Source organism: Balaenoptera physalus, assembly GCF_965194825.1.
Source record: "Balaenoptera physalus genome assembly, chromosome: 21".
NCBI classification, from domain to species: domain Eukaryota; kingdom Metazoa; phylum Chordata; class Mammalia; order Artiodactyla; family Balaenopteridae; genus Balaenoptera; species Balaenoptera physalus.
This window is the reverse complement of record NC_138902.1, coordinates 28,138,984-28,162,766: the sequence shown is the minus strand read 5'-3', so window position 1 is coordinate 28,162,766 and position 23,783 is coordinate 28,138,984. Positions and strand designations below refer to the sequence as shown.

At 37.4% G+C, this 23,783-nt stretch overlaps 1 long non-coding RNA gene across 2 annotated transcripts in view; it reads left to right on the top strand.

Annotated features, from left to right (window-relative positions):
* Positions 1 to 1,303: 1,303 nt before the first annotated feature.
* The window catches only part of LOC309651661, a 30,195-nt gene continuing 7,715 nt past the window's right edge, over positions 1,304 to 23,783 (top strand). The window contains exons 1-2 of one of the 2 annotated variants that reach the window (XR_014258287.1): positions 1,304 to 10,818; positions 13,733 to 22,685. This is a non-coding gene — a long non-coding RNA (uncharacterized lncRNA). Of the gene's footprint in view, positions 22,686 to 23,783 lie in introns of both variants that reach the window. The other variant, XR_014258288.1, reaches the window with a different exon arrangement.

Here is a 23,783-nt window from a genome sequence, read left to right as displayed (position 1 = left end):
GGCCATTTTATAAGCAAGCTAACATCAATTCAAACAAGGTTCGTTTTTTCCATCACTTTACACCCTAGAAAACTGATACAGACTTACCCAGATGACGTTTAATACAGAACACAGCTTTATGAAGTGTGGAACCTCATTTCAAATGTACACATAATATATCGATATAGACTTTGGGAACATTTTCAAAGAATACAAATGTGCTGGGTCCAAGGCTTAAATGGTCCTTTTCGCTGAAATAAAGTTCATAAAAGATTTCAGAAGTCCAGAAAACTTTAACATTTAGTGCCTTTTTCTTGAGATGTCCCAGAATATTCTAATTTAGTAATTAAATTGTATATCCAGCGTGCAAATGTGTAGTATAAGCAATTCATTATATTAAACAAATTTGACAATTGAGGACCTGATTATGAATTTCAAAGCCTGGATACTTAGAGAAAAGATGCATGAGTAAAATCCATGATGACAATAAATAATATCTAATACTCTATGAACAATAAAATGTCCTCCAAACTGAAGAACGTGATTAGTCTCAGCGAAGAGCAATGCCTTCAGGGATGTGGTCACTCAAATTCTGTATCCTGTCTGAGAAACTTCACTAAAGGATGTGATTTAATAAGTAGAATTGTCTCATACATTATATCTTTCTTAAAAGCTTGGAGATACACCCTCAATCACTCCCAACCTTCCATATGGGTATGATATCTGTTATCCTAGCCTTCCTACATAAATTAATATTTTATCCTGAGTAATGAGCTCCATAATTGAACTAGACTATGCAAAAATAATACATCTTTTTACTTAGCCCTAAACTGCTTTTTCTGTTTGATGGTTTCTCACACTTCAAGGTATCCATCCCACCTCATTCATTGACAAAGTGTTTATTGGGTGCTTATTTTATGCTAGGGGTTGAGACACAAAACTGAAAAGAAAATTACTTTGCCCTTCAGAAGCTAACACTTAAGAAATCCAGAATTAGGTTTAAAAAATGGGGGGGGGGGGGGGATGGGCTTCCCTGGTGGCGCAGTGGTTGAGAATCTGCCTGCCAATGCAGGGGAGACGGGTTCGAGCCCTGGTCTGGGAGGATCCCACATGCCGCGGAGCAACTGGGCCCGTGAGCCACAACTTCTGAGCCTGCGCGTCTGGAGCCTGTGCTCCGCCACAAGAGAGGCCGCGATAGTGAGAGGCCCGCGCGCCGCGATGAAGAGTGGCCCCCGCTCGCCGCAACTAGAAAAAGCCCTCGCACAGAAACGAAGACCCAACACAGCCAAAAATAAATTTTAAAAAATTAATTAATTAATTAAAAAAAGGGGGGGGGATATTCAACCCTCCATCCATACCTTCCATAATACGTTTATTTTACTTATGTCAACTATAATCATCTCATGTTGATTTATAAACATGATTCCTTTTCACAGAGGCAAGTCTAAGAAGAAAACACAATCTATGATTTTACCACTCAGAGACTCTCTATGAATGCTTTGTGTATTCTCTCCAATGTTCCCTCCCCACCATCACCATGATGTTTATAAGTTATCTAGTTGCAGGGTAAAGAAGACATGAACATGCTTAGAATAAGACCAGCCTTCTGCCAACTTCCACGGAAAGGGGCCGAAGAGGAACCAAGTCAAAAGTAAATTGACCATCCTTCCACTGACCTCCAGGTCTTTATTAGTAGAAGTGAAATGGGACACTCAGAGCTGTGCAAACTCCTGGCAAGATCTCATCACCACTGCCTGCCTCGGCTCCATCATGACTAGTTCTCATTGTGCCCTGTACCCCTATTTATTTCAGACACACAAGAAGCCCAGCCCTTCCTATTTTTCTTCTAGTACCCCAGCCGCTAATCTGTTTCTGGACATCTTCTCTCTCTGCCTGGAATTTATACCCTTAACTTATTCTTAACTTATACTTTCCCACCTCTTTAAATTTGTGACTCCAGAAACATTCAGTCTCTCCTTCATTCCCTATATCCTTAAAATGTAATAGAAGTAACTTCCTTTACTTTTTGCTCTGAAGACACTGCTTCCTAGGCAACCTCCTTGGAACTGAAAAATGTGTCTTCCTTAACCTCATTGTTGCTTCTGAATCTTTCTCCTTCCCTTCTCCCTGTAAACACTGATATTTGAATCTCATGTGATTGGACTAAACAAGGCAGTACACCTCTAAAACTTGAGTCACCTCCCCTTATTCTGAAGGAGGCTAGGTGTTCCCTTGACCTGCAGTTCACAACATGCTCCTGGTTTTCCCTCTAATTCAATGGCCACTTCTCAGCCTCCTTTGCTGATCTGCCCCATTTGTGATCTCCAGACTCTGGAGGTCCTTGGGGCTTAGTCCTTGGATCCAGGTCTAATCGTAATAACCTCCCAAAGATCCTTCTCAAATGTTTCCATCTAAATTAAAAGTGATTCCATCCTTTCTGTTGCTCAAGCAAAATGCAAGTCATCTTGTAGCTGTCCTTGACTTCTCTATTCTGTTTTCCTGCTCATCCCATTCATCAACAAGTCTACCTCCTGAATACTGGGTTCCATCTCTAAGATGGACCATTAAAAAATGGGGGGGGGGGGAATTAGTCCATTTTTCACATTTTAAGATTCTCTGAAATGTGCACATGACATAAAACAAATGGCAGGTCATATTTTAATTGGCAGTTCTAATTTAGAACCTAAATTATGTCATTTCTTTCTTGGTTAAAATTTATATTAAAGCATGCTTCTGCCCTGCCTAAAACCTTCCAGTGGGTTCTATCTTGTACTAGATAAAACACAAAGTCATTACAATAACTAAAAAGGGCCTATAATTTTGGATGCCCTTAATTCTCTAAATTAATCTTCCCCTTGCTCAGTCTGTTCAGCCCTCTTGGCCTCTGGGCACTCCCGTCTCAGGTACCTAGCACTTACTGTTCCCTCAGTTTGGAAGGCTTTTCTTTCAGGTATTACACATGCATCACTCTCTCACTTCCTTCAGACCTTTCAACAAATATCACCTTCTCAAATCAAGTCTTTTCTGCCTGCTGTATTTAAACTGCAACATCCATCCCGCCAACATTCCCTATTGCCCTTCCTTGCTGTATTTTTCACCATAGCATTTATTACTTTATGACATATTATAAGGGGCAAAACTTTCTTTCTTTCTTTTTTTTTTTGTTTTTACTCTTTCATTCATTTCTATATCCTTAGTGCTAAGTCTGTACCAGGCCCAAATTTGGTGCTCAATAATTAGTTATTGAATGAATGAATATATAACATAGATGTAATTTCTCTTTTATAAAATTAGACCCAAGTAGAGTATATGTCTACTCCTCTTCTTCAGTAGTAATCTGGGCAACATTCATGTTCTTGTCTCTGATATAAATTAAACAAGTATTTTCATTTAATGTCTATTAACTTAAACATAACTATTATTAGAGATGGTATTTATTGGGCAGTCTTTATATACTAGTCATTATACTAAATGTTTTTATGTATTATTTAATTTTCATTACAAGCCTATGAGTTAGGTAATATTAGCCCTATTTTACAAATTAGGAAATCAATTCTCAGAGAAATTATAATTGTCTTAAGGTCTCCTAATAGTAAAGAGCTACAGAGCTAGGATCCAAATTCAAATAGTCTGATTCCAAAGTTCATTATCCTGCCTCTGAAGGCCAAATGTGGAATTTACGGAGGAAGTCACACTAGTTGTATTTGCTATGCTTATTTCGATTTACATGGCTTTATTGCTTAGCACAGGCCTTTTATCCAGAGGCCTCCTTGTTCACGGATTCTTTATTTGAGTTCTCTCACCACCAGCCCTGTGATTTCTTTTAAGGAACTATATATGTGTATGTGGCATTCACCTTTGTAGAAGAAAAGCTGGGATCCAACATCTTTATGATCTTTTTAAATAGCTTTTTAGGGTCCATGTTTGGAATTGAGGATGGGGTGACCTTCCAGAGAAAAGACATGAGGTATGTGGTGGGAGAGAGGAGGATTACTTAACAAAATTAGAGCTATTTTAGGGAGGAGAACGTAGTAAGGGATGCTGGATGGACAACTGCCAATGTACATGTAGGTAAGAGCTCTGTGCTTCTCTGGACTTAGCTTATGTCAAAGAGGAATTGAGGGTTCATTAGTCAGAGATCAGTATGGACCCCTGTTTATTTCATTCAGATGCAGCTTCCAGAGGAATGGGAAGTTTAAATCTACTTTACATTTTCATTATCGTTTGAATATTTGGTAGCCTCCAGGGAATAGTGAGGAAACCAAAACAGGAAAAAAATCATAGCAAGAATTTCAGTGTCTGTACTGAACTCTCTCATCGAGGTTTGGTGCAGCAATGAGAAGTTAGTTCCATCAGTGTCCCACTCTTTTCTCAGTACAATTTTCAATTCCTGGTGTATGCAGTTATCTCCTGCTTTTCAAAAGTTTGCTCTATGCCACTTTGCTTTTATGAAAGACCTACATTAGTACCTGTTTTTCACTAACCAAAAGAAATCTGAAGAGAATTTTCACTTTTACAAAAAATAAAAAATGTGAAAAGGGAAATAGTGTTTAGCATTTGCTTTTCAGCAAGTTGTTTCAGAGGCAGTGGGCACTCCAGTATCTGAAGTGGCGCTGCCAAGCTCCTTCCCCAGAAACTACACTAAGCATCTTAGCATCAAGCTGCCATTTGAAGTGTCTGTGAGCATTGGTGCTTTATCTCGATTTATTTTGCGCATTCCTTAGCAAGACGTGTCCTAAGGCAGTTGCTTCTTTGCTTTACCGCATTTCTGCTTAAGAAAAGTTTTCATAGGAACGCTCTACTTTCGGATAGCGGGGGAAAACCTGTATAATGTTGTTCCCTGCCAGGGTCCCTGATGTGCTCATGATAGCAACAGCACGACCCCTCTCTCTGGTCCAGTCTCATCAAGTACCTCACTGCTCAGAGGTAGAGGGTATTTCCAGAAGCCTGCTTAGGCTTCCTCCACTAATTTTCCCACTTTTGGATTCCTCACAATGCTTTGCGCTATCCTGCTCTATCTGCCACATATTTAGCAGAAATTCTTAAGTTTCTACCATGTGTACAATGACCTTTACTGGGAACCAGCAATTCAGAAAGTGGTCACCGCTTTTTCCTCCATGTCTAGACCACTAGTCGTGCCAACAAAAAACTGAAAAAGGAGGAGGAAGAATTGGAGAGCTCAGCCCAGGGGAACCGTGTGGTACACTGGTTAAGAGGGAGTCGCTGGAATCAAGAGATAAGGTCAAATTGCAGTTCTGCCATTTACCAGGATGGACAGTCATTTAACCACTGGGGCTTTGTGACTAATTCTGTAAAATGGAAATTATAGTAGTACCTACTCCACAGGGTGGTCATCAGGATTAAACAAGTTCACACATACAAGCTCTCAGAAGTGTGACGGGCCAAACAATGAGTTTTGGATGTTATTATTATTATTATGTCACAACTGAAAATAATTTCAAAGGTTTTTTTTCCTTAAAGTTTACATTATACAGTATGACTCTGTTTCTTATATTATTTTTGTTGGCCTTTCCTAACCTACTGTAGTTTCCATAGGCCTTTTTTGAGATATGGCAACTAAAATATATATGATATCCCAGGTGCTCAACAGTACTCTAAGATACCTGCTTTGTTTCCAGTTTTATTTTGTTTCTAATTATTTATTACACTTTAAAAATACCAGGTATGGTTATCTTGAAATAATTAATAATTAATTAGGGACATCAGATATATGAATAAATTGGATATCTGAAAGCTAGTTTTTTTTTTTTAGTTTGGTTTATGTAGCAGTATTGAAACATAGCTCTAAGTTCTCTGACATACCTCCTATCTACCTCCTATCAAGAAGTGGGTCTGTGCTTGATTAATAGACTAGTGTACAATTGATGATGACCCAGACAGCTTCCACTTTCTACTTCCGGGAAAACTCACTCTCAGAACCACCATGCAATAAGAGAAAGTCCAAGTGGCCTGTGGCAAAACATGTGAAGAGAAATAGAGACCCCAGCCCACAGCCCTAACTGACCCTCCAGCCACCAGCCAGCCCAAACTTGCCAGCTATGTGAGTGCCATACTGGAAATGAATCCCCCAGTGCCCAGTCAATATGTTCCAACAGGTGGTACTTGGAACAAAGACAAACTGTCTCTACCAGCCCTGCCCATACTGCAAATCCATGAATACTATAAATGACTGTTGTAGTTTTGGTACACAAAGTTTTGGGGTGGTTTGCAATTGAGAACTAGAACATATTATAATGTTTTATTCCTACCTAATTAACCCCTTGATATATAATCTTAAAATACTGCAAATTATTGCAAAAGTAACTTTTTTCAATCTCTGCTGTGCCTCTCTACCTCAGTGCTTTCCAGCGTAGGATCTATAAAGTGAAAGAGCCAAAATAAGGGCACCAAGTCTGATGCAATGCCTAGACAATCCACAGACTGGATAATCAATATTGTGTCGTTGAGATATAAATATAATTATCCTGAAAGTCAGCATGTGAAGAAATAACAGCAGACATTATAGCACTGCACATGCTTCAGAGAGCATACATTTTCTGGTAAGTCTTAGAATCAAAGTTGTGCTCTTCGAGTTGTCAAACTACTTCTTAGAAGCAGTACAGTGGATGCTGGTCATTGAAACTCAAGCTATTAACAGGCTAAAATCTTAACTATTACCAGATCACAGAGCTAAAGTTTTGATTCATGTAAAACATACTAAACCATGGGGCATGCCAGCCGTCAAGTTGCATGCTTCCCCATGCACCTTTGTTATGTAATTTTCTTAGGGTGTTGTGTCATCTCATAAAATCTTTGCTTGCAGGGAGATATGTTCTCCTTTTTGCCTTGAATTTTTTCTTGCATAAACATGAAAATATAAGGACAGCATAAATATTTTCCAAACCAAGATTACTCTGCTTTGCAATTTGGAAATAAAGTTTTGTTTTGACAGTTACTTGACTATGACAATCATTCTGTTATCCAGGTACATTTGATCATTATTTTTTACATGGTAATGATCACGTGACTAAATGACTTCAAAAGAGAAATTCCTTTTAGAAAATGTCATCCTAAGAAGCACTCATACTGCAAAATAAGGTACTCAGGATGGTCTACTATTTCCTTCAAGACAGTAGGTGGGGAAAACAAAATTATACTTACCAAAGGGAAAAGGGGGGGAAGGGATTAATTAGCAGTTTGGGATTAACATATACACACTACTATATATAAAATAGATAAACAACAAGGACCTACTGTATAGAACAGGGAACTATACTCAATATTTTGTAATAACCTATAAAGGGAAAGAATCTGAAAAAAAATAGATATATATGTATTTATAACTGAATCACTTTGCTGTACACCTAAAACTAACAGAGCATTGTAAATCAACTATATTTCAATTGAAAAAAAAGAAAAAGAAGAGTAAGAAAAAAAGTCATTGTAAAAAAAGACACTAGGTGGATAAGGGTTAGTAATGACAGCAACAAAAGTAGTAGTAATAATAAAAAGTTAATGATTTATTCATAGACATAACAAGTAAATATTTAAAAGGTAAACAGGGACTCCCCTGGCGGTCCACTGGTTAAGACTTCACCGTCCAATGCAGGGGGTGTGGGGGTGTGGGTTCGATCCCTGGTCGGGGAGCTAGGATCCCACATGCCTTGTGGCCAAAAACCAAAAACATAAAACAGAAGCAATATTGTAACAAATTCAATAAAGACTTTAAAAATGGTCCACATCAAAAAAAAAAAATCTTAAAAAAAAATAAAAGGTAAACATATTAAATTTAAAGTAACTCAGATATAAACTTATTGAATGTTTTCAAATAAAGGCAATAATTAATAAATATAAGGCCACATATTGAAAGTGATTATATTTATGAATTCCCATAAGCCAATTACACTTTATTCCTGAGAATATATATAAAACCCCCTGAGGATTTAACCACTTCTGACCCTGGGAGTCTAAAGACCAGCAAGTTCTAACAAAAAAATATGACTTAATATACAAGCTCTCTGGGAATTAATAAATAAAAGTGAAAGTTACTATGGTCCCATCTACATTATTTACTGAATCCTTATCTAGAGACTATGCATATTTTTAAAAAATGATGCCCAACTTGGATCTCATTTTCCACAAGTTCTCATAAATTATATATCTTCAATTCATTATATATCACAAATTGCTTTAGTTATTTTTTTAAAGACCTCCAAGTTCAAAACAATATTTGAGAATATATGATTCAGCACCTTTCATGATGGGGCAGCTGGAAAAATAAAAGATGATTGATGAAGTGGTGAGGTCCATTTAAGTCCCTGGTAAATATCATGTTATCCCCTTGAGATAAGTGGCATTACCACCTTTCTCATATGTATGCAGAGTCACAAGTACACATGTGAGCAACTAACAACGTATGTAAAAAATAAAAAGAATGTCCTTTGGGTGTTATTAAGTAAAGAAAAGCCATTAAACCATAAAGCAGAAAATAATTAATTCTGTAATTTACTAGTAAGCTTTCAAACTGGCAAGATATGATTCTGGTTAATATTATTTAATGTGAAAATTAATTGGAGAAGCCATTTATCAAAGACAAATTTTGAATCTGTATCAAAAATGTATGTAAATCTGTATGAGATACAAAAGCATACATGCATGCTTACTTTGAAAATAGCTTAATGAAAATAAAATCAGTGGTTCCACTTATAATTGTTAATTATTTAGTTTCTTTTTTTTTATAACTTGGTTATCTAGTTGATTTTTATTTTCCTTGATATCATTCACTAGAGTCAAATTTTACTGCTCTATAATTTCCCTTCTTAAAAGCAATGCTAATTTAGTTTTGCTCCTTTGTAGACCTAAATTTTTCTGAGTGTTTCATATTCCCAATCCATTATTTTTGTACAAAGCCCACAACAGCTATCACTGTAATACAGCATGTTACGAGCAGAAACTTGAAAGACAATGTGGGGTGGGGGAGAAAAAATATAGGCCTTAGAATCCGAAAGAACAGAATTGAATTCCAGTTTTTCCTTTACTAGCTGTGAGACCTTGGGAATATTTAATCTCTCTAATCTCTTCTTCTTCATCTCTAAAATGGGCTCCAAACACCTACTTTGAAAGTTCTAAAAATAACTAAGTGGACTCAAGTTTGCTAAAATCTGAACTGGGACCCTAGCACATAAGAGTTGATGAATATATTTAATTGCTACCATTTTGATAAATATGGTATTAATTCTACTTTAGTATTAATGTTAACAATAAGGCAGTATAATGTCAGTTAAGATCATAGATTCTGCACCCAGACTGCCTGGGTTCAAATCCTGGATTATCTACTTACTAACTATGCAACCTTGGGAAAATTACTTTCTCCATGCCACAGTTTCCTTATCTATAAAATGGGAATAATAATAAAGCCTATCTTATAGATTTGCTTTGAGGACTAAATGAATTAATAAAAGAAAAGTATGATGAGTAGTGTTTATTACATAGTGACCCTTAATAAGTGTTTTCTATTATTTTTATTCCAAATTTTGAATTTTATTTTATTTATTTTTTTGTACAGCAGGTTCTTATTAGTCATCTATTTTATACATATTAGTGTATATATGTCAATCCCAATCTCCCAATTCATCCCACCACCACCGCCCCACCCCACCACTTTCCCCCCTTGGTGTCCATACATTTGTTCTCTAATGTTTTCTATTATTATTAAGTAACTAAGGCTATTTTAATTATGATGTTATAGATTGTTAATTGACTGACTGGGCTTGAATCCCAACTCTTCTTTCCACTTACTTAGTGGGTAACCTTGGGCAATATATTTCTGTGGCTCAATTTTCTTACGTGTAAAATGAATATAATAGTAAACCTCAGAGGGTTTGGGATATACATATACATATATGTATACCTATAAGTATATACATATATATGTTTTTAAGATATGTATGTATATTTCATGTGTGTCATATATCTGTATCTATATCTATATATCTTGAACAACTGCTGGCAATAAGAGGTATTACATAAATGTTAGCTATTATTCTGAAAATAAAGACATAATTTTATCAGTAAAAAATTATTAAAATCATAATTATATATAAATCGAACCCCTCCCACAAACTTAAAAAATAAATTGGTTTATTAATGGTAATTACAGTAATAAAGTTGATCATTTGGCTTGTCATTTCTTTGAGGCAGGGCCTTAGCTTCCATATTTTTATCCATGGGTAAATGAGTTAGAAATTAAAATATGGATTTATATCTAAATAATTCCTTATGTTCAGTAGCAAACCTTTCCCCAGCCACTTGACAGGCATTAATTAAGTGCACGGGGAAAAAAAATGATTTCTTTAAACTTAGCCCATGTTTAAATTCTGAGCACTCACAATTTAATCCACCTCTGCAGTTGTATGGAAATCCAGTGCAAGTGTTGGGATTAGAAAACCAGATTAACTGATTGTCTCTGCTAACTACAAACCCATTTCCTCAAGGAAGATTTTCTTCCAGGTTGTGAGAAGTACCATATGCCCAGAGTAAATAGCCATTAGCATAAGAAATACCCCATCAGATTTTATTAACCCTGTGACATTCTAGAAGGCCTTTTTTGACATCAATGAAAGCCATGGCTCCAGTCTTTAGGACACAACTCGGAACCAGACAGTAAAGAATAAGTAGGTAAAAACCAGAATGCTGGAAGTCAAGTCAAAACACTCATTCCAGTGAGATGGAATGCTAGAAGCCAACCACCATCCCTGGACTCACTCCCTTTGCTGAATTCAGTCTGAGAATTCTATGCACTCAAATCTGAAAATGGATGGGTTTCTTCTATTGCCTTCTGTGAGTAAAATGTTTAATCTTCCTTTGGCTTTTTAACTTTTTGCCTGAATTATTCTTTTGGGAAATCTAAGCAGTTTCAGAAACAGTTATTTCTGGTAACGAGAACCTAGAATAGACATACTCTAAATTCCTGGAGCATTGTTACTACCTGGAGTGTAAATTATACTTGTGGACACTTTTAAACATGTGTTCCTCTTTTTATAGGTGAGCCGGAGCCTATCATGTAATTGCTTTACTTTAGCAATTGCTAAATGCATAATATTTGCTGCCCAGACCTAAGGCTTTTATGTTTTACTTTACAATATAAATTATTATAATAAAATAAAAATTTTAAGCCTAATATGTAATCAGCAAGAAGAACATAGTCCAACAACTAAATATCTCAATGTATTTCATTCCTTTCAAAACTAATTTAAGTACCTTATTTTTTAACCACTTGATACATTTCCTGATTTACTTTTGATCTAAAAAGTTCTCTTCAAGCATACTAAGTTAAGTAGGTGCTTGAAAGCTTCAATTTTGAAGTGGAGTTTTCTAACAATTTTTTTAAATGGTGAATAATGATGGAAGATACTAAATAAAAACATCTCAGCCTAAGAAGCTAAGAAACCATAATGACGTCCCATATGCTGCCCTAAAATATAATCAAATGTCATCATGTCCAAAAGCATCAGCAAGAACTCTGAGTTATAGGTTAAGGTTTTAAAATCATAACTCTCCCAAATCCAGATATGAAAATAGTTATAGATAGTTCAGATAGATGATAGACAGATAGAGAGAATAGATAGATAGATGATAGATAGATAGATAGATAGATAGATAGATAGATAGATAGACGGATAGATAGACGGATAGATAGATAGATAGATAGATAGATAGATAGATAGATAGATAGATAGATAAAGTGGTGGGTAACTAGATTTATTGACAAGAAGTTGCACCAGAGAACAGATTCTGAGGAACTGTTCGTAAGACAGACCTTCTTCAACCTATTGGAGCTTTCCAGGTCATCCTTGTATGTTCAACATACAACATAGAAGGCTTCCCCATAGATCTCTGGGTTTCTAGGAGGGTTACAAACACTGAGATAATACAAATCGGCGCTGGGTTTTCCAATTCATGTTAGTTCATATTTCTATATGGTAATTATGGCGAACAGTGAGTGATAAGGGACAGAAATAGGTAACACAGACTAATTTGTATTCAGAATCCAGGTTAGCATTAAATCTGGAAAAACATTGGTAATAACTGGAGTCTGAATCCAGGTACCCCAAGCAAAAGAGCACAGGCCAGTGAATGATCTGAGTATAGAAGCTGGCCATGAGAAACGAGGCAAGGAATAAAATCCTGTATATGAGGAGCCTGAAAATATTAGATCTGGGCATTTCTGCCAATCTCAGAATACAAGATATTTGCCCAGTGGCCCACTAAGGCCAAGGAAAACGATGCTGCTGCATAAAGTGAAGCCAGTTCTTAGGGCCAAAGGGCAGGCGAAGTAGGAGACAGTCACTGTAACTTTACAACTACGGAAACCTGTCGTTTGCCATTGTAATAGGAGTTTTAGCCAGTTCTTAGGGCCAAAGGGCAGGCGAAGTAGGAGATAGTCACTGTAACTTTACAACTACGGAAACCTGTCGTTTGCCATTGTAATAGGAGTTTTCTTACGTGGTGTTTCCAGAAAACTGAGAGAAGAAATTACTCATTTGTATGCGAGGCTAGGATTTACCACTCTGTGATTCTCCTGGGTCACATGCATCTGGGGTAGGATTTACAGTTTTATGCAGGAGGAACATTCTATTTTAGAGAAATGATCCCTCACTTTTATATGGCACTTTAGAATTTATAAAGATAGTTTACATTCATGATTATATGTTGCGGTAGATAGCAGTTTTAACAATAGCCCTAAGATGACTGGATTGCAAATGAAAGAAAATCCAGCTCAAATAAATGGAAATTTATGTAATTATGCAAAAAAAAAGGGAGTTTCTAATTTCAGGCAGAGGTGGCCTTCAGAGGCTAAACAATGGCACCACGATATAGCTGCTCTGTCTCTGTCTCTATCTCTCTGTCTCTGTCTCTCTGTCTCTATCTCTTGACTCTGTTTTCTCTCCACTGTGTTTATTCTCAGTTAGGTTCTCCCTGTGTGGTAACAAGCATGGTCACCAATACTCTGGGCTACCAAGCACTCCACTTAATAAACTTATCTTGGAAGTGGAAGAAAACACCTCTTCCTTGAGAGCTGCAGCAAGAGTTCAAGGTGTGGTCAGGCCAGGGACATGTATCCATCCTCAACCCATCTCTGTGGCCAGGGGCATGTAGAATTCCTGTTGGTCAGGAGTGGAGGTCAGCTCCTCCCAACCCACAGGGACTGAAAATGAGAAAGGCTTAATCCCTAAAAAGAAAAGAAGAGATGCTGGGCAGGCAAAAGACCAGATGTCCACTATAAAATTATAATGATCTTTTTCACTCACGAAGTTGAGGCTTGCTCAATATTATACAGAAAACCTAGGTTTCTGACTGGCTAAGACAATACCTAATTCCAAACCCATTCTCTCTAGCCTAACCCTAGTAAAGAAGCTAAATACCTGCTTCCAAGTCCTCTCTCGGAACTAGGGATAGCTTTTTGGAACTTCTGGTCAATACAGATAAGGTGAAGACTGCTGGGCTCTTCTAGGGCAATGTTTGCCTTCTCGATACCAGGGGCAAGCAAAGTAGGGGACATCCTTTTCCCTTCCTCCTGTCTTTACTGAAGACATGAGACCTGGGGTTGCAGCATCACAAACTCGGTTATGAAACGAGTCAAATCAACACTTAAGATAGCAGAATAGAAATCTAGAAGAAAGCTGGGTTTTAGTAGCATCATCAAGGCACTCCTAACCCTGAAGTGTCAGTCTAAACATCTTTTTTTTTTTAGGCCACGACACATGGCTTGCGGAATCTTAGTTCCCGAACCAGGGATGGAACCCATGCCCCCTGCAGTGGAAGCGTGCAGTCTTAACCACTGGACCACCAGGGAATTCCCCAGTCTAAACATCTTGTTGTGACAGATTGTTAAGTGGCTTTATTGCCATTTTAGGCCACTTTTAGGTGAAATTCTGGCTTTTGTTTGTTTTTAGTAAAAGCATTCCTAATATATATTTCTATCAATAGCTAATCTACAGTTAGGAAGCTGATACCTTGGGCCTAGGAGAAACTGTGTCTTTTTATACCTTAGAGACTTAATTAGTTTAACTCTTTCAGAGAAATTGCATTTCATGTATTTCCAAATTCTTAGATGAATTCTCAGTGTAACTCCCATGTACTAACTGCATTACCTGCCTTAAAGGCTTATTGTAAAGGTGAAATTGCATTTTTTTAAATGCCTTAAAACTATAAAAATCTTTACAAAAGAAAAGCAGTCTTATTATGAGAACCATCTGTAACATCTTCCAATTCAAGAGGATATAAGAGAATGTGAGAAATCATTTGTGGCTACCTAAATTAAACAATGTTTTGTAACATCCAGAAATTGCTGTTTTAATTTAATTCCAAGATTTTTACGTAGAATTTATATACACTAAGAAATCATTAGCCACTTTAATTTTACCTTGCATATTTTTAAATGTTTTAATATGAATAAGTATTTAAATAAAAACAAAAAAGGCATATCAGGGTGACCAACCCACTGTATTTCCCAGGACTGTTCCAGTTTTAGCAACAAATGTCTCATATCCTGGAAACCCCTGATTCCCAGGCAACCCTGCTGGTTGCTCTCCCTGTGACCCTACCAATTTTGTTATCTTTCAGTCTTTTAAGTTATGTTGACTTTCACTGTTTCTAATGTTAAAGGTCCAATAATTCATCTACAGGCATACCTCTTTTTATTGCGCTTCATTTTATTGTTCTTCGCATACATTGTGTTTTTTACAAATTGAAGGTTTGTGGCAACTCTGCGTTGAGCAAGTCTATTGGTGCCATTTTTCCAACAGCATTTGCTTACTTTGTCTCTCTGTGTCACATTTTGGTAATTCTTGAAATATTTCAAATCCTTCACCATCAAAAAATCACAACTCACTGAAGGTTCAGGTGATGCATTTTTTAGCAATAAAGTAGTTTTAAATTAAGGTATGTACATTATTTTTTAGATATAATGCTATTGTACACTTAATAGACTACAGTATAGTGTAAACATAACTTTTAAATGCACTGGGAAACCAAAAAATTCCTGTGACTCGCTTCATTGTGAGATATTTGCTTTATTGCGGTGGTCTGGAACTGAACCCGAAATATCTCTGTGGTATGTCTGTATTAATTCACTCAACAGGCATTTGCTGAGCCAGCTCACCAATATGGCAGGCTCCATGGATACATCCAAAGAGCTCACAAGCCTAGTGGTACGACCTGACCTCAACACATAATTGAGTCACTATAATACTGCTTCAGACTGACCCTAGCAAATTTGTTCACTAACATCTATGGGGTTATTTATCTTTTGAAAATATCTGTTTTCTCCAGCAATAGGAGGCAGGTAGGAACTATTTTTTTAACCAGGTAAAAAATTACATTAAAGGCAAGTCGCAGACCAATCCTGATGCAAATTCAAACATTTAAAACAAAGGTGCTTAGAGTCTGTCATACAGAGTGAAGTAAGTCAGAAAGAGAAAAACAAATACCGTATGCTAACATATATATATGAAATCTAAAAAAAAAAAAAAAAATGATACTGATGAAACTAGTTGCAGGGCAGGAATAAAGCTGTAGACATAGAGAATGGACTTGAGGACACGGGGAGGGGGAAGGGTAAGCTGGGACAAAGCGAGAGAGTAGCATTGACATATATACACTACAAAATGTAAAATAGATAGCTAGTGGGAAGCAGCTGCATCGGCACAGGGAGATCAGCTCGGTGCTTTGTGACCACCTAGAGGGGTGGGATAGGGAGGGTGGGACAGAGACACAAGAGGGAGGGGATGTGAGGATATATGTACACATATAGCTGATTCACTTTGTTATACAACAGAAACTAACAAAACATTGTAAAGCAATTATATTCCAATAAAGATGTGAAAAAAAAAGAATGATGGAATAAGTATTTAGAAAAAGTCTTTCACTGATAAATCATTTCTAAGCATTCTGCAAGAAAACCCCCCCCAAAAAAAACAAAAAAATAAAGAATAAAAGCAAAGGTGCTTCAAAATAGTCATGCACTTAAAAAAAATACTCGGTGATGCCTGCAATCTGTCCTAACCACTCTGACAAGCACTTGACGTGAAAGGTTTCTCTAAGAGGAACACAGTTACATTCTAATGGCAAGATCCACTAACCTTTGAGTTAGATTAGACAGAACAGTCCTGGCAGGAGTGGGGTGAAAAGACCAAATGGGCATTGAAAACTTGGACTCAACACTAAAGGTATGACCCTGGTGAATTTGCCAGATTCCAGTACTTCATTCACACAGTGGCAGCAAAGTCCATAAATTATTTTCTAGCTAACTATTTATCTTGGGAACTGTTAATTTCAACAAGGAAATAAAAACCCATTTCTAGTATTCTCTATGCTGATTAACAAACTCTCTGCTGTGGAGTTAGATAATACTTGAACTACTTGCCATAGACACCTCTAGAGTGTGAAATTCTTACTAAAGTCCTTCAAATACAAACTAACAATTACTAGAATATGGAATGAATTTAACACATACACACACACACACATACAAGGGAAAGATATAAAATCCTAAGATATTTTAAAATAAATTATCTTGCAACAAATATGAGCGATACCTAGTGATTATTCTTTTAAAATGTAGAAGAAATCCCTATCACCAAACAAAATACTTGGGTGTCTCAAGGACTTGACAAGGTGACCTGTGAATGAGGTCTTGAAAGGTTAATGTGAGTTTGCAAAATGAAGGGAGGAAGAGTGATGTTAGGCAGAAGGCAGAGCACTGTTCAAAGGCATCTGTGTGAAAGAGCTTGATACCGTGAGAAACAATAGGATGTTTCTGAACAAGTTCAGAGAATCTTAGGAGTGGTACATTCTCAGGAAATGTACTGAAAAGGTGATTGGAGAAGTCAAGATGGTGGCAGGATTTGCAGGTCGTGCTAAGTAGTTTGGACGGTCCACTCTAAGTACTGGGATGATAATGGGGTTTTTTAGATAGTGGGGTGACTTGTTGCTTAGTTAGCAATGGGAAGAATGGATAGAAGAGGGAAGGGGGGTCAGGAAAACAAATCAGAAGTAAGAAATGATGTAGATTTGAACTTAGGTCTCAAAATTTATCTATTCAACACCCAACACAATATTAATTGAGCATGTACTAAGCACCATGCACTAAACTAGACGCTGGAAAATAGTATTGGTAAAACAGTCAAAATCTCAGCCCTCATGAACATAAGTTTGCATAAAACCGTTGTTTAGTGTAACTATAAATAAAAACCATTGCACTGTCAAAGTATTCCAGATTACGTAATGTGTCATATGCTCATCCAACTCATGGAGATTCAGTTCTAGAAAAGGAGACAGCCATTACACAAATTTTAAAAAGAACATCTAAATCAGTATAGTCTGTTTAATGAGGATAGGTGCTCTAGAAATAAAGTAGGGAAAGAGCCTAGAATGTGTGTGTGTGAGAGAGAGAGAGAGAGAGAGTTTTAACAGGGTGAATGTGGAAGGTGGCATGCAAGGGAGTGAGCCATGGAGCAATCTGAGGGCAGAGTTTCAGGCACAGGGAACAGCTAATGCAAAGCCTCTGAACAGAAGCATGCCTGGTGTGTCTGAGGAACAGGGAGGAGGCCTGTGTGGCTGGAGCAGAGTGAGGGAAGGGGAGGATAATAGGATAAGAACAGAGAACTAGCAAAAGACAAGATTGTGTCAGCCCTTGAGCCAGACAAGAAATACAAACTCACGTAACTTTCGAACTAGAAAGCCCATCAGAGGCTCTCAACTAATACCCACCAAGGTGCCAATGAGAAATCTAAGGACTTTTGAATGAAGCCTGTTTATACTTAAAGGGTTGCAGTTTTTAATTGCATTTTTTATGTCTTAATTTACTAAAAAGTATTATGTCTTACGTTTCCCATAATCGTTAAGATGGAATATTTTTAATTAAAATTTCAAGGTAAATTCAGTACTGTGATTTCCCTGAAAACTCATGTTTATGAAAAATACTTGGCCTTATCCATTATGAAAAAGCGACTTTGGCTCCACTACTACATGGCATTGGTGTATGCTCCACACTCAAGCCATGAGAAGGGCGTGAATCTGCCCTCTAAGACAAGAAAACAAGGGACTAACAAGCAGTGCAGCCTGGAAGGAAAAAGCAGCCACCGGGCCCAAAATGCTTTGGGAACTGTTATGAAACACAAATCATGGGCCAGCCTTGAGCTCAGTATTGCTAAAGACCTCTTGTCATACTTTGGATCAACGCTTTGTGTCTCGAAAGACAGTTACCCTTTAGTCAACTTCCCACTTTCACAGAAGCACCCCTTTCTTTCAAAAACTCCACATTACAAATATTTTCTTAGTAATCTCCTGCTTTGTACAGGTGGCTCCTGCCTCCTGGCTGGGCCTGAAATGCAATTTTTGGCTGAATGAGGAAGCCAGAGCCCCTTTATATCACATATTCACCGATAATATTTTTCTGCTCTTCTCCCTTCACCCTTCGCTCTGCAGATCTTGCCTATGCTGGACTATTCTCGTTCAATCTGAGTTTCCACTGGTGACCCCTTTACTGGTGCAGATGAGGATATGGTCATCAAAGCTAATGAGAGGTTTGAGAAGACCGAAATTCACTTCCAATAGTGGGACCAATTAATGCCAAACACAAACATTCATTTTAAGTAACTTGACAACCTGCACTTTCCTCTCCACCGTTTTTTTTTTTTTTTTTCTCCTTTGTTTCTATCCCAGCCATAGAGAGCAGCAGGGTTTGCCCTTACACACTCTAACATTTTGCCTGTATCTGCTTGTTCCTTTGCTCAGGACGCCTTTCTGCCTCTTCTCTGGGGAGCATCTTCTCCACTGCTCAAAAAGTCAGCTCTTCCACATACGCTACCCAAGCCCCTCCAGTTGTTGGTATTTTCTTTCTATATCCTCACGGTCCGCGTCGCACTTTTATGATAGAATGTGTCATGTTATATATTTTTATTTTGAATTATGGTGAAATACATAACATAAAATTTACCAGCTTGACCATTTTTAAGGGTACAGTTTAATAGTGTTAAATGCATTCACATTGTTGTGCAACCAATCTCCAGAACTTTTTCATCTTGCAAAACTAAAATTCTATACCCATTAAACAGTTCTCCCATTTCCCCCCCGCCCACACCCAGCAACCAGCACTCTACTTTGTTTCTTCACGTTTGACTCGTCCAGATAGTTTATGTAAGTGGAATCATACAGTACTTGTCTTTTTCTAACTGGCTTATTCACTTGGCATAATATCCTCAAGGTTCATCCAAACTGCAGCATGTGTCAGCATTTCATTCCTTTTTAATATTTCACTGTATGTATGTAATACATTTTGTTTACTCATTCATCCATCAGTGAATACTTAGTTTGCTTCTACCTTTTGGCTACTGTATAATGCTGCTATGAACATGAGTGTACACATACCTCTTTGAGACCCTGCTTTCAATTCTTTTGGATAAATATGCAGAGTTGGAACCTTTGGATCATGTAGTAATTACTTAAAATTTTTTGTGGAACCACCATATTGTTTTCCATAGTGGCTACAGCCTTTTATATCCCTACCAGCAGCACACAAGGGTTCCAAGGTTTCCACATCCTCACCAATGCTTTTTATTTTCTGACTTTTCTGATAGTTAGCTTCCTAATGGGTAGGCAGTGACTGTCACATATTATTTTAATTATCTGTTGTCTGGCACTGACTTCCTTTTCATCTTTATGTTGCTAGTGTCTAATCATAAGCATGGAACATAATATGTCCTCAAAAAAAAGCCCATTCAAAGAATAAATGCTATAAAATCTCAAAAGAGCCTTAGGCTTCTTCAGAAACAGAAGGACAGGTGACTGACTGCACCCTTTCCTCCAGTGGGTCAAGGAGTAAAGAGTGCATTGCTGGAAGCTGCAGTAGCAGTGGTAAAAAGAAGAGCAAGCAAACTAGTTCCATGTCTATTTTATTAGAAAAAATGGAAGAGTGGGATGAAAACAGGGAGCTGACACAAGACTGAGAAATAGCCCTGAGAGTTCTTCATTAGAAGAAAATCCTATCCGCCCATGATCTTCAATCCCTAACTGGTAGGGGTCTCCATCTCTACTCACCTGGGGAACACTTGAGGCGCTCCTGTTCCTGGCCATGGGGGTCATTGGATACCTAGGAAGGGGTGCTTCTGTGTTCCTGGCCCCCCAAGTCAGAACACAACCAGAGAAATTCTATACAATTCCTTCTAATTAGGCTTTAGGATCCAAACAGTCCTGGAGCATAGCCCACTGGCAAATTAGAGAATGCCATGGACTTTATCATAATTTTACATATGACAAAACCAAGATTCTTTATGAATATAAACAACAGCACAAGATCAAAGATTATATCCCAAAGGTCCTGATTCCTGCTCCTTATGGAGCTTGGCCTTATGAACTTTATCAGCAATTTAAAGGTGCATTTTGCATATTTCATTGTCAAGCTGCTAATATATTCCTTCCCTGGCAGCTCAGTTTTTCTAAGAGAGCCAAATTCCTTGCTTTATATTCCTTCTCTTACTTCTTATTAAAGAATCAGTAGATTTCTGTTGCTCAACGTTCTACACTTTCAAAGCACAGGTCTTCCTATTTAGTATATTCCCTATATAATTACAGTTCTCTTTTACAATAAACTCCTCCCGACTTGTTACCGGTCTACATTTTTATCGGCTTTGGTTCTGCCTTTAGAGTTGTTTCAGCAACGCTAATTATAAAGAAAAAGATAAGGTTGAATTGTTTTTCTTCCCCACTCATAACAGCTCAGAATATGAACTGTAGCATTCTACTTTCTTATTTGTACAGGTAATGATGTATTCATTTTGGCAAAGTCTTCACAGATAATAAAAATGACTTGCTTTTTGTAGATGTGCTAATTATCTTTTCTTGATCAAGAAAAAAATATTGAATTAGCTTCCAACTACTCAGTTTAATTTACACCAATATTTGATGCTGGCAAGTGGCCTGGGCTATTTTGTGCTACTTCATTTTTTGGCTAGGAAATAAAAGTATTCTGGAAAATTATTATTAAGAAATGCGTAAAATAACTAATATATATGATTGAATGTGGAAGGTCACCACCAGTTAAGCTATAATACTGATGTAAATGCAGAGAAATGGTGAGGAAGCCAAAGGACAAACAGGATGGATGGTTTACAATATCCAACTTGAGCAATGAGGACTAATTCAATCTACTTTGGACATGCAGAGATAACTCTGTTATTAAATGACTATTTGCACCAGGAAGGAGTAAGCTATACATTTTTAAGACGTAAAAACTACATCATTTCCTGGTGGCAGAAAGACGCCAACATTTTCATGATGTTCCATTCATTTATTTCTTTTTACTTGTACAGCATTAAGACCAGAATTGTTTGTGATTGCAGACTAGGTTTAGCAGATTCTGTTACCTTTGATTACAGTTCTTTGTTATTTTCTGAAAGCCTATTTAGTTGTGAAATTTGATGTAAGACCATATTGTTGGCAGGAAAAAACCCTGATCCTTAACCTTAATTTACACATTTCAGCCTCAAAGCAATCACTCAGTATGAGTTATGTTTATAAAATAATACCTTTAATACTATGAAATATTACAACATAAAAACCAATATTATTCACTGTCAAAAGAAAGAAAATTACAGAGAAAAAGAACTTTTCTCTTTATGTTTTGTTTTGTTTTAGTGGGAACCAGATTTTTCTTTAATTCCAACCAAAAGACATTTTCAAAATAAATAGAGAAAACTGGCTTGCCCTTAATTCTAACGCACAGAAGTCATAAGCCAAGTAATCCACACAGTTCTCATTCCCTTTCTCTCCTAATCTTATCTGTGCAGACATACAGACTTCCATAAAATGTTAGTGACATGTTTAATATGAGCCCACTGCAAGATCAGAGGATTGCTGAGCCCATTTCTCCAGGTTGGTCTGGATACTGGTGATCCTTGGTTAAAAAATGATGATAAGATAAAAGTAAGATATGGAGCTGGAATTAAAATTCAAGTCTTTTGATTCCCAGTTCAAAGTGCTTTTTACCAAAATACTGTAGCTCTGTGACCTTGGACAAGACTTTCAGCTTTTCTGAGTCTCTTTGTCATTATTAAAATTAATGTTTTAACACTACCCAAACCTACTCGTTGAGTTGTTTTGACATAACACTCACATTCACATAAAAGTACAATGTAAAATATAAATATAAGATATCCTGTCCTTGAAAATAATAAAAAATCTCAGTATCAAACCATTATGAATGTGCCACTCATACTATGCACTATACTTCTCTCTTACCTGATAAAAGTAATAACTTGTGAAAACCTCCATGGAGAAGAAAAGTGACTAATTTATGTGCCGGCCCAGGTATATGCATTTGGCTTGTATTCTGCCCAGAGAATCCCTGGCAAGAGATTGTGCTGGTGCCTTGATTCTAGAGCCAGTTGCTGCTGCCAACACAAGATGCAGGGGCCCCCTGTGTGGCTGCACCACATGCCTCATAGCAATCATGAACTACACCTGATGGCACCCACCTGATACCTATGCCGTGCACCTCTTCTGTCCCTTGTCAGGGTTTTTGGTTGATGCTAAAGTGCAAGATGCCACAGGACTTTCTCAACATCTGCATATCTGGAACCCAGGATCGTGAGGGAGAGAACGCTCCATGGGCTGAAATTTGACCAACGGAAGACAGTTACTAGCAAGTAAGTTCTGGTGCTTTCTACTCTTTGGATGGACTGTTTGCAGGGGCAGTACCCTCTCGTGGATTCTCTGATGATATTCTGTGTGAGATGGCTGCGACCAGCTCTGTAACAACTCCCTTGTATTTTTAGTCCATCCTTCCCAGCCTGACTCACCTTTCCCCTCACTTTTGCATTGCTTGGGTTGCACTCATACTGAAGCATAGCCCCTAATATGTGCCTCAAGCACTAGTTTCTAGGAAACCTAGGCAGAGACACTATCCAACTAGGAACAAGAAAAAAAGCCTAATTACAAATTAAGGGCCCAGTTGAAGATAGAAATTATAAATTTATATTCAGTCAGTAAGTAGAGATATACAATGTTTTTCCCAGCATCCCAGGAATAAAAGTAGAGAAAACAAGGAGTTAGGTTCATTTATTCATTTAACAAATTGGGTTCTTCCTAAGTGTGAGTACTAGACTAGTCATTAGGGATTCCAAGATATAAAAAATTATAATCCATCGGGTTCTAGTTGTTTCTTCTTTAGGAATTAACTTTATATGGTGAAATTTAAGTTGAGATAATCCAAGACACAGGTGAAACAGTATTTGTGAAGAGTCAAGAAGGAAGTAAATAATACATTAGAAGACAAGGAGGGGTGAGGAAACTGAAGGTACAGATGAGATCAGAGAACAAGTCAGTAAGGAGGGGGAATATAGGCAGTAAAAGGCAGTGGGAAAAAAATGTCAGGACACATTTCAGATATTAAGCCATTCTGGGTGACAGCAAAGTCCAGAGTATAAGCCTAAGAGTGAGTGGTGCTTACAGATCATGGATGAAGACTGTAAAAGTAGAGGAACTATAAGACAAAGAACTATAAAACAGATGTCGTGGGTGCCTCAACAGTGTAAATTGAAAACATATAGGCTAAACAAGAAGATGTTATATCCCACCTTAGTCTTTGCTCTTCCCTAAATTTGGCTAAGATAGGAACAAGCTGCAATTAAGAGGGGAAGACGCTAAACTCATCAGTTGCTCAATTAAAATAACCATCAGTCCAGTAATGGATGAAATAAGATTTCACTGGTCTTTTCTGGATATAAATATCTTGACCATAGCTA